Here is a 12955-nt window from a genome sequence, read left to right on the forward strand (position 1 = left end):
TCATTGCCACAAGACGCCCCTACAAGAAATGCTCGAGAAGACCCTCATACCTGAAAAATCAAAAAGAGGAAAGGGGTTACAAAACCCAGAGGAAAGGAGATAAGTAGAAAGACAAAATCAGAAAGTTGCAGCTCTCCATCAGAACAGGTTAGTAAGGCTAAGTTTAATATTAAAGATAAAAGGAATGGAAACACCAAGAATAAATATGATCTTGTCATTTTAACCACAACCTCACAACACGAGACAGAAGAAAAAAATCTGACAATGACAACCTAGAAGGGGAAGAGAAAAGGGATAGAACGTTTTAATTTAAGGAAATAAGAGGCTATCAGAAAATGGACTATCTCATCTATGAGATGTTTTATACAAACCACATGGTAACCACTAAATAACAAGAACAGAGACACAAATTATAAATAAGAAGAAAGCCAATATAGAAAACTACCTACCTGAATTGGTAGTCCAAAAATCATGTGACGAGAAACAAAAAAAAAATGCAAGAGAACCAGAAAATAAGCAATAAAAAGGCAGACTTAGGCCCCCACATTTCAATAATCACTGTAAATGTAAATGGATTGAACTCTCCAATCAAAAGACACAGAGTGGCAGGATGGATTAAAGAACAAGATCCAACAATATGTTGCCTCCAGGAAACACACCTCAGCCCCAAAGACGAACACAGACTCAGACTGAAGGGATGGAAGACGATACTCTAAGCTAATAATGAACATAAGAAAGCAGGTGCCACCATACTTATATCAGACAAAGTAGACTTCAAAGCAAAACAGATAAAGAGAGACAAAGAGGGGCAGTGTATAATGATAAAAGGGACACTCCACCAAGAAGACATAACACTTATAAATATATATGCACCCAACACAGGAACACCAAAGTATGTAAGGCAACTTTTAACAAGACTAAAAAGAAATATCAACAACAATACAATAATAGTAGGGGACCTCAACACCCCATTAACACCAATGGGTAGACCATCCAGACAGAAAGTCAACAAGGAAATTGCAGAATTAAACGAAAAACTAGACCAGATGGATTTAATAGATATATATATAGAACACTCCACCCAAAAACAGCAGGTTACACATTCTTCTCAAGTGCACATGGAGAAGTCTCAAGGATAGACCATATCTTGGGAAACAAAGCAATCTTCAAGAAATTCAAGAGGGTTGAAATAATATCAAGCATCTTTTACAACCATAATGCTATGAAACTAGAAATCAACTACAAGAATACAGCTGAAAAAGGGGTAAATGTGGAGATTAAACAACATGCTACTGAACAACCAATGCATCATTGAAGAAATTAAAGAAGAAATCAAATATTATCTGGAGACAAATGGAAATGAAAACACGCCATACCAACTCATCTGGAATGCAGCAACAGAGGTCCTAAGAGGGAAATTCATTGCAATACAGGCTCACATCAATAAACAAGAAAAATCTCTATAAGCAATCTCAAACAACACCTAACAGAATTAGAAAAAGAAGAACAAGCAAAACCCAAAGTCAGTAGAAGGAGGGAAATAATAAAAATTAGAGCAGAAATAAATGAAATTGAAACAAAAAAGACAGTAGAAAGGATCAATGAAACAAAGTGTTTGTTCTTTGAGAAAATAAAATTTACAAACCCTTAGCCAGGCTCACTAAGAAGAAAGAGAGAAGACTCGAATAAATAAAATTAGAAATGAGAGAGGAGAAATTACAATGGATACCACAGAAATACAAAAGATTATAAGAGAAAACTATGAAAAACTATACGCCAGCAAATTGGACAACCTAGAAGAAATGGATAAATTCTTAGACGCTTACAACCTCCCAAAACTTAAGCAGGAAGAAATAGAGAATCTGAATAGACCAATCACAAGTAAAGAAATTGAAACAGTAATCAAAAACCTCCCCCAAAATAAAAGTCCTGAACCAGACAGATTCTCTGGAGAATTCTACCAAACATTCTAAGACGATTTAATACCTATCCTTCTCAAACTATTCCAGAAAATTGAGGAATATGGAGCACTTCCTAATACATTCTATGAAGCTAACATCACTCTGATCCCAAAACCAGGCAAGGACAACACAAAGAAGAAAAACTACAGGCCAATATCACTGATGAACATAGATGCAAAAATTCTCAACAAAATTCTGGCAAACCGAATACAGCAATACATTAAAAAGATCATACACCATGATCAAGTGGGATTTATACCAGGGACACAGGGATGGTTCAATCTCCACACGTCAATCAATGTGATACACTATATTAACAAAATGAGACACAAAAACCACATGATCATCTCAATAGTTGCAGAGAAAGCCTTCGACAAGATCCAACATCCATTTATGATAAAAGCTCTCAATAAAATGGGTATAGAAGGAAAGTACCTCAACATAATAAAGGCCGTATATGACAAACCCACAGCCAACATCATACTCAATGGGCAAAAACTGAAAGCCATCCCTCTGAGAACAGGAACAAGACAAGTGTGTCCACTCTCACCACTCTTATTCAACATAGTACTGGAGGTTTTTGCCAGAGCAATTTGGCAGGAAAAAGAAATAAAAGGAATGCAAATAGACAATGAAGAAGTGAAACTCTCACTGTTTGAGAAGACATGATCTTATATATAGAAAACCCCAAAGAATCCATTGGAAAACTATTAGAAATAATCAACAGCTACAGCAAATTTGCAGGGTATAAAATTAACCTACATAAATCAGTAGCACTTCTATACTCTAACAACGGACTAACAGAAAAAGAACTCAAGAACACAATCCCTTTCACAATTGCAACAAAAAGAATAAAATACCTTGGGCCAAATTTAACCAAGGAAGTGAAAGACCTATACAATTGAAAACTACAAGACTTTCCTGAAAGAAATTGATGACGACATAAAGAGATGGAAAGACATTCCATGTACATGGATTGGAAGAATAAGCATAGTTAAAATGTCCATACTACCTAAAGCAATCTACAGAATCAATGCTATCTCAATCAGAATCCTGATGACATTCTATACAGAAATAGAACAAAGAATCCTAAAATTCATATGGGGCAACAAAAGACCCCAAATTGCTAAAGTAATCCTGAGAAAAAAGAACAAAATGGGAGGCATCACAATCCCTGACTTCAAAACATACTACAAAGCTACAGTAATCAAAACAGCATGGTACTGGTACAAAAACAGGTGCACAGATCGATGGAACAGAATTGAAAGCCCAGAAATAAAACCACACATCTATGGACAGCTTATCTTCGACAAAGGAGCTGAGGACATACAACGGAGAAAAGAAAGTCTGTTCAACAAATGGTGCTGGGAAAACTGGACAGCCACGTGTAAAAGAATTAAAATTGACCATTCTTTTTCACCATTCACAAAAATAAACTCAAAATGGATCAAAGACCTAAAGGTAAGACATGAAACCATAAGGCTTCTAGAAGAAAATATAGGCTGTACTCTCTTTGACATCAGCATCAAAAGGATCATTTTGGATACCATGTCTTCTCAGACAAGGGAAACAATAGAAAGAACAAACAAATGGGACTTCATCAAACTAAAGAGCTTTTTCAAGGCAATAGAAAACAGTATTGAAAGAAAAAACAGCCCACCAATTGGTAAAAAATATTTGCAAGTCATATATCTGACAAAGGGTTAATCTCCATACTATGTAAAGAACTCACACAACTCAACAACAAAAAATCAAACAACCCGATCAAAAAATGGACAGGGGACATGAACAGACATTTCTCCAAAGAAGACATACAGATGAACCATAGCCACATGAAAAGGTGCTCATCATCACTAATCATCAGGGAAATGCAAATCAAAACTACACTAAGGTACCACCTTACACACGTTAGAATGGAAAAAACTAACCAAAACAAAAAGTGACAAATGTTGGAGAGGTTGTGGAGAAAGAGGAGCCCTCATACACTGCTGATGGGAATGCAAACTGATGCAGCCACTATGGAAAACAGTAAGGAGATTTCTCAAAAAACTAAAAAATAGAAATACCTTATGACCCAGCCATCCCACTACTGGGTAGCTATCCAAAGAACTTGAAATCAGCAATTCCAAAGGTCCCATGCACCCCTATGTTCATTGCAGCATTATTTACAATAACCAAGACGTGGAAGCAACCTAAGTGCCCATCAACTGATGATTGGATAAAGAAGATATGGTATATATACACAATGGAATATTACTCAGCCATAAAAAAGGATAAAATTGTCCCATTCACTACATGGACAGACTTTGAGGGTATTGTGTTAAGTGAAATAAGCCAGACAGAGAAAGCCAATCTCTGTATGACTCCACTCATAAGTGGAAGTTAAACATGTAGACAAAGAGAACAGACTAGTGGATACAAGGGGAAAGGAGGTGTGGGGGTGGGCACAAAAGTGTGAAGAGGTGAACCTACAACATCACTGACAAACAATAATGTACAAGTGAAATTTCACAAGGTTGTAAACTATCATAATCTTAATAAAAAGTAAAGAAAAAAGCAATTTGAGGTTCTAGATTGGATGCTGAATCAGAAAAAGTATTCTAAGAAGATATGATTACTATAATTGGCAAACATTGTATATGGTCTATGTGTTAGTTCCCAGTTCTAGAGGAAAGTTAAATTTTATGAATTTGATCATTGTATTGTGGTTATGCACGAGAACATCCCTGTGCTTCCATGGTAAATGCTGAAATATTTGAGGCAAATTTTCAAAATGTCTGGAACCTACAAAAGAATTTAAATGTGTGTATAAAACAAATGTGGAAAACCATAAATGGTAACTGTAGATGAAGATTATGTTTGTGTTTAACATATTATTGTTGCAATTTTTCTGTAGGTTTGTAATTTTTACAAACTAAAGGTTCAAAGAGGAAAGAAAATACCTTTTTTGTAGATAGGATTAATCAATTTTCACATTTTTCAATGATCTATTAAATAAGTCTATAATATCACAGTGTCTTTTTTGAGACTTTATGTTAATTTTCTTTGAGTATTTTTCTGTGTCATTATGGACTTACGGCTTTTCATAGATTCAATGTAGTCCAACTACAGTTATAGCTCGCCATTATTACAACTTTGGCCTTAGAATCCCCCATTCTGTTGACCCTTAAATTCTTTGGACATGGCCTCATTGATGTTTGAAAGCTTTCTTCCTTCTGACAAATAAAACAGCTCAAATTTACTTTATATTTGTCTTTAGGAAACATAGAATCAATAATTTTTTCAAGAGGTCTTAGTTACTTTTACTGAAATGAAAATAATATTAGTGATCAGGATGTCTGTGGCTTAAGATTTTCATATGTGAAATGAGATGAATAGCCCTAGCTACTACACTGAACAGTTATAATGATTAAATGAGATAAATCACAGAAAGTACAGTGCATAGTGTCTGGTCTACAATAAATATTCAACAAATGTTACCTATAGTTGTTATCATTACTAAAATGTAAAAAATATGGAATGGATTCTCTGATTATTCCAATTCTTCTTCTAGAATTGGAGAGGAGTACATTGATCTATAGTTAATTTAGTTGCTTTAGAAAAGGCTCAGGCCATTCACCCAAGGCATTCACTTTTTATTTCCCTCCAAGTTCCTCTCACATCTTTAATATTTCTTAGCCTTCCTTGAGCTGTGGCTCACAGTCAAGTTGCTCATAATATGAGGCTCATGGATGCTGAAGATCCAAGGGAGTGCTTTGAAAAGAACAGTCCAGTGTGCTTAAAGTTGAAGATATTTTATGGGAAGCAAGACTTTCAAGCCTTTGGTGAGTTTATTTGGGTATCATTTCAGCATGCCGATTGCCTTATTGTTGGGAGTAGGTGGTAGAGAAATATCCAAAATATGTCAGGATTTACATCTATGCCCATCTAGAGACTTGAAGTCTCTAGACCGTGAGTCCACCTAGCATTGCTCAATTGCCTCTGGTAACTTTCTTGTTAGTTTTTATTGCAAGATTTCCTGTCTAGGGTAAATAATAATGCTATATCAAGGGCTTTCATGAGGAAAAGATAACACAGCATATGTAAAAGTGCTTTATAACAGCTACATGTTATATAACTACAGGATTTTGTTTTAGCATGCCTAAATCTAGTACCCTGGGTGATGTCGTAAAAACATGGGACTAGAGGTCAAGAGTGTGTCTGAATTCCAGGTATGGCTCAGTTACTGGGTGAATAATATTGGGCAAGTCACATCAACATTGTAGATTTTGGTTTCCCATTTTAAAAATGCAGATAAAAATACATGCACTTCTAGAAATGGATATGAAAAGGACTGCATCAATGCAAGTAAGAGAATTAGCTCAAGATTGCAGATGGAGCCTAGTTATCTTATCGTTTGCCTAAGCCTTATTGGATGATTGAATTAGCATCAATAAGATCCAAGGAAGAGAAGAAAGAATTTATTAATGCTCCAGATGTATTGAGGAAATTCCTGTAAACTGGAGAGTGGAAAGGATCAGGACTATGGAGAAATGAAACTGTAAGAAACCACCACCTATAACACTTGTGTGAAATGTCTGCTAGAAAAGTGCAAAAGGCAGGATTAACCCAGAGTAAACAGATACACAAGTTGGAGCAAACCCAACTCAGGGCTATTATTTATCAGAGCTAGATTACTCAGAGCTTGGCTCATTGACCTTTGATTCCATCCTGCTTCTGCTAAACATTTTGCAAGTATGAGGATCTCTAGAGTGCAAGGCAGTTAGGAGGGGTACTGGGGACAAGAAGTAAGACCCTTGGAAGAGTGGAGGACCTCACAGAAAGATGGCAAACTATTGTTTACATCTTGTAACATGTCCTATTCCATCCCCCAAAACATCAGGGGCATGAAACAGTAATTTTGCTTTTTTTTAAAAAATGTCAATAGGAACTCTCAAACTCAAAGATAAAAAGAAAACCAGGAATGACTAAAGAATTAACAGGGAAAGAGACGTATCAAGTTCAACTTGTGTATGAATTTGCATCCGCTGAAAGAGAAATAGAGCAATTATGACTTTAGATAACTATAATTGTGATATTTTCTGTTACATGCATAAAAAAGAATCACCTAGAGATTAACTTTATTGCTGAGTACTGTCCCATTATATCTCATTTTCTATGAGTATAATCTGCTCACCGATAGGCTTATGTCACAAGGAATAGCTCCATAAACACTTGATTCCAATATTTTGCAATTTGATCTAGATAAATATTGAAAAAGACTAGTCCTATACCGTCTGTGCTATCTTCAATAGAGACAGGTTACTTTTCCTTATCAACCACATGATCAATTCCTGTATGATCTAAAAGCAGATGATTCTGGAAAATAAAACTGAGAAAGACTGTCCTGGGCTCTTGCTGGAAGGGACTCTATCAGGTATTTCTGATGGCCAACACAGCTGTAAGTTTACAAGCACTCATCAGATGATGAGACTTAGAAAATTATACCCATTAAAAGTCTTAAGGCAGTTTTCCAGGGAACTTCTGAAAGCAGACAGTCCGGAGAAGTTGACTGCCTCAAAACAAACAAAACAAAGACAAAAACCAGAAAGCCACATAAACCAATGACCTTCCACTGAAGACCACGGAAACAAGATTCTCTTAGATGGCTCAAACTCCTAACAGTCTCATTCTCTTTCACATGTTTTATCCTTTACTGTTTTGTTTGTACTAATGTTTTCCAGTTTAAGGTTATACAATTCTGATTTTCCATAAAATATTCGCCTTAACTGTTAGTAATAACTTGTTTAAGTTCTAAGGACAATCCCACCCTGACTTTATAATTTACTTCTTTCAAGCTACTGCTAGCGCAGTCAACTTAAAGAATTTCTACATAAGGCAGCTCCTGGACGAAAAAAAACCCACAAATAGTGGACATACATTCAATTGATGCTGCTAAATTGAACTCTGAACAATGATATCCTGGTCAGCAATTAATCTTTAGAATGGTTAGAAAAATGCTATTGATGAACATTCATGGTTTATTTGCTGGAACTATACTTTTGTAAAGTCCTATTGATAATAGTTGACCAAATATGATAAAACTTATCAAAGATTATCACTCAATCTAATCATATGAATCACTCCAACCCTCGGCCATACTAGCCCTTTATCAATGTTCAGAGGTATTTCCTTTGTGGTAATACTATAAATCAAATCCCAAAGGCTCAGACATTTGAAACGTTGAGTTATTCTTAAGAAAATTATAAAAGTTTCAAAATTCTGAGACATAGAAAAAAGTGAGTATTGTACCAAACTGTGTCACATTCATCTTACCAATAGTGATACTCTTTTTGGACAATACATACAAGAAGAAAACATCCGTGTGCTGCAAAGATAGACATACAAATATTCCCAAGAATAAGGAACTATTTTTCATGTCAAAACCCAGATATGGAAAACCTACAGCATTAGTAAACTTAACCACACCTCATGAGAGACTCCCGGCTTTTTATCCTATGAGGGAATCAGGTTATTTTCTGCCAAACCAGGACTGGAAATCTTAGTTAGGCCATTCCAGAGTCTCTCCCAACTCCTTCAGTAGACTGTGTGTCTTTTCAAAGAGTCTGAAAGTATCAAGTACACCTGGAGTGTACTTGCCATCAGGTGTCTGATGAGACACCTGCTGAGAATTGGAATCGTACAGCTCAAGGTGGTCATCTAGCCTTGTACTTCATATCTGTTACCATACTAACTAACACACTTCAAGCTATGTAGCCATATTAAACTAGTTTATGTTATGTTAACTCACAGACTTAAGGGTAATGGAACAATCTTGGATTTTCTTTGGCCAACTGGTGGGAATCTGTGCTATTGAAAACACGTTGGGTTAACACCAAAGGTGAGTTAGAACAATCCGTATTTAAAATAAATAAAATTCCACCTTGCTTCCTACGCTTTTATAACAGGAAACTGTGTCTACCTCTCTAGATTAGTGCCCTAATAAGATGGAGGTAATTCACCTCAATACTTTTATCTCTATTTTCAAGATAGATTATGCATGCTAAGATGTCTGGCTACATTTTGATAATGTTTTAACATGAATTTGTTTTTCTTGAACACCAAGAACCCCAAATTAATGCAATGTCTTATCTAACATTGTAATTTGAACATATCCACTTACATACAATGAACTAGTTAAGAATGGCCACCTTAAGCCAACATAAACGAGGAATTCGATGAAGATATTCATTGGAAAATCACACACAGTTATCTGGACTGTGTAAGACTGTGTAGTAGGGCAACATGTCTGTTTTTGACATTCTTCTCTTCATTGTGTCTCTTCATGATTAGCATGATCATATCAAAAGGGGCTGGATCTAAAACCATAGGGGAAAAGTATTTCATGCAATATATTAAGGTAGTTTTGTTTTGGGTTTTGTTTGTTTGTTTCATTTAAGAAATGTTAATGTACATTTTATATTTGTCAGGCACTTGCCTAAGCATTTCATAAATGTTAGCCCATTTAATTTAAAAGATAAAAAAAGAGTAATAGTAGATAGTATTATTCACCCTACCTATAGATGAGGAAACTGAAGCACTGAGAGAATAGATAACTGGCCGAAGACACCAACTTATAAACAGTAGCATAAGGATCCAACCCTGAGATACAATTACACGCCCAAACTTGCATAACCAGATCCCTAAACATTGGACCCGGGTGGTGGGAGGGAGTGAATGCCTCTGGATCCCGTGCCAGCTAACAGAATCTTTCCACCTCCACATCCCAGGTTTAAAAGGGCAGGGTCCACATTAAGAGATTCAGTTTAGCAATTTCTGTGAAAAATTTACCAAAACACATTTGCATGCCAGGATAAAGGAATTTCATATTCTGGAAAAGTCTGTTGCTTCTCATTTGTTCCGGGTGACCCCTCTGCGTGGAGACAATTTTCAAGGTGAGGACTCATCTCACTGGAGAGAATCACTGCTTTCTAACGTCCTTTTTCTCCCACAACAAAGTGGGAAAATCAAATGTTTTTTGTTGGCTTTAGATAGAAAGTACTGAGCTTATTTATTGATACTTATACCGGCGAAAAGGAAGTCTATTCCATTTGAGAAATAACACATCTGCACCTGCTATGCAGACAGCAGATGTACTGTGGGAAAAGTTCTTGGCTGCACTAACTCAGGCTTCCATTTGGAACAGATAAATGACATGGAGGGATTTTGGAAGCTGGTGGGTGAACGAAGAGGTAATAACATTTTCAAGGAAGAATGCTGATCCAAGTAACATTTATCTAGCACCTACTGTATATAGATAATATGCAGACATTATTCTCTTTACTCCTTTAGGAAACATTCCAAAGGAGGCAGCTTGTTCCTCGTATAAATACTAACCAGGAAAGTGAAGTAGTACTCTGTTCAAGTTTAGAGAAGAAATAGGCAGAAGAATACAGACTAGAATGCAGGCCAGATTTACTGTTAGTTTAAATCATATGAAAAAGAAAGTTAATTTAAAAGATTTTACCTATAATGCTATGACCATAAAATAGTTTTTGATATTTCGTTTTCCCTTCTAAATTCATCTTTCTATATCCTTACAATTCTCATATATGTTACATATTGAATATGCACAAGCACAGCTTTACATATTCTAATAAAAAACTATGTGTTGTTTTATGTTCTACATTTTCTCTTTTCATTTTAATACTCTTTCACGTATCTGTGTGTGTGTGTGTATCGTATTTATTATGTTATGTTCCTTAGAGTTGCAACATTCTAAGAGATCATAATTTATGTAACCTTATCTTAGTGCAAAACATAGAAATTGTGTCTTGTTGTTTCTATTTGTTAATGTTGCTTTATAAAACCATTCTTTAGAACTCATTTTCTTTGTTTGAATTGTTCCCCTTTGAAAACATTCCAAGTAAGGGAAAGGCTGGGTATGAAGTGCCTTTTTTTGTGGATTTTGCCCATTGCCAGTGCTGAAAGCTCCTGTTGAGGGTTTAGTATTCTTGTTTAGTGTTCTATAGGCTCCTCAGGTTCCAGTATACCTTATTAGCCTGGGTACTAAGTTTTGTTGTTGTTGTTATATTTATTTTTCACCGTGTGTATGTGTGCATGCCTGAATGTAGAGAAATCTCACATCATGTGGTTTTCAGGTATTATAATAACGTTATAACCCCAGGAATTTGGCATCAAACTCCTTTTTCTTCCTGTTCTCTTGCCACATTCTTAAAGGATACCTCCGGATAAAAGGTTACATTTGCCTCTAGGAATATTAAACTTCCACCATCTTGAGACTCTCGAGTATATGTAATAAATGTCTGGTGATACTTTTGTTTTTCATAACTGAGGCTAAATGTTATACTGGTGGCTAGTGGGTAGAGGTCAGGGATGTTACTATATTTTCTGCAATGCAAAGAATTGCCTCCCACAACAAAGAATTATCTGGGCTGAAATATACATAGCACTAAAGAGGAGACACTACTATAGATTCCACAGACGTTAAGGGGGCCAGAAATACCAGGGACAAGTTTGTGCCATAAATTTGACAGCTTAGACGAAATGGACAAATCCCTCCAGAGATCCAAATAGCCAGAAGTTGTCCAAAAAAACCTCTGAAAAGATATATATTTACTAAAGAAATTGAATTTGTAGTTAGAATCATTTCTACAGAGAAATGCAATTGTAAGTAAAAATGTTTCCCAGTCCTAGATGGCTTCACTGTTGAAATCAACAAATATTTAAGGGGGCCAGCCCCGTGTCCGAGTGGTTAAGTTCACACATGGCGGCCCAGGGTTTCGCTGGTTCGGATCCTGGGCGCGGACATGGCACCACTCGTCAGGCCACGTTGAGGCGGCATCACATGTACCACAACTAAAAGGACCTGCAACTAAGATATACAACTATGTACCAGGGGGGACCTGGGGAGATAAAGCAGAAAAAAAAAAAAGATTGGCAACAGTTGTTAGCTCAGGTGCCAATCTTTAAAAAAAAAAACCAAATATTTGAGGAAGAAACAGTATTAATTCTGAACAAACTTCTTAAGAAAATGAGGAGGAAATGCTTTCTTAATTCATATTTTGTGTCTATAACTTTTATTATTTCAAAACCAGATAAAGATTTTACTAGAAAAGTACAGACTAATATCCCTTATAAACATAAGTACAAAAATCCTTAACAAAATAATAGAAGTTGATACAACAATATGTAACAAGAATAATACCTCTTGATCAAGTGGGATTTATCCTGATGATATAAGGTTAATTTAGCATTCAAAAATAAATAATTATAATTCAACATATCAGCAAGAAAAGAGAAATATCATATAATCATCCTAATAGATGTATGAAAAGTATTTGACAAATTTCAACATTGATTTATGATTTAAAAAAAAAAACTCTTAGCAAGCTAGAAATATAAAGGAACTTCCTTACCTTGGCAAAGCCCATCTATGAAAAATCAACAGCTACTGTTATACTTAGGTGAGAGAATAGATGTTTTTCCCTAAGATCAACAACAAAGCAGGGAAGCCCATCTAATCCCCCATATACAACATTTCCCTGCAGTTTCTAGGCAGTGCAATAAGACAAGAAAAGGAAATAAAAGTCATACAGAAGGAAGGAGTATAATTCTTTTTATTTGCAAAAAACATGCTTGATCATATACATAGAAAATTTTAAGTAGTATTCAAAAAACAATACCTACTAGAACAAATAAGTTAATTCAGTAGTTCACAGTACATAGAACAATATAGAAAAATGGATATTTCCATTAACAAGCAACAAATATTTTTTAAAAGCTCAAAATATAAAATAATTTGCATTTATTTATTTATAATAGCATTCAAAAAATTAAATAAATGAGGATAAATTTAATAAAAGATATTCAAGTACAATAAACCAAAAAACTAAAAACATTTTGCTAAACATTTAAAGAATTCTTTTTTTAATTTAAAGAAAACATAGAGAGTTACATCATATTCATGCATTGGAGTATTCAATATTATTCAG

The 12955-nt window shown here is 35.3% G+C and overlaps 1 protein-coding gene across 1 annotated transcript in view; it reads left to right on the forward strand.

Annotated features, from left to right (window-relative positions):
- The first annotated feature begins 9762 nt into the window (after positions 1-9762).
- LOC124229550 (glycine N-phenylacetyltransferase-like) overlaps positions 9763-12955 on the forward strand; it is a 39167-nt gene continuing 35974 nt past the window's right edge. Inside the window, exon 1 of the mRNA XM_046644819.1 lies at positions 9763-9895. The gene's annotated coding sequence lies outside the window, so the exon portion shown is untranslated. The remainder of the gene's footprint in view (positions 9896-12955) is intronic.

This window comes from Equus quagga, chromosome 17 (genome assembly GCF_021613505.1).
Source record: "Equus quagga isolate Etosha38 chromosome 17, UCLA_HA_Equagga_1.0, whole genome shotgun sequence".
NCBI lineage: Eukaryota > Metazoa > Chordata > Mammalia > Perissodactyla > Equidae > Equus > Equus quagga.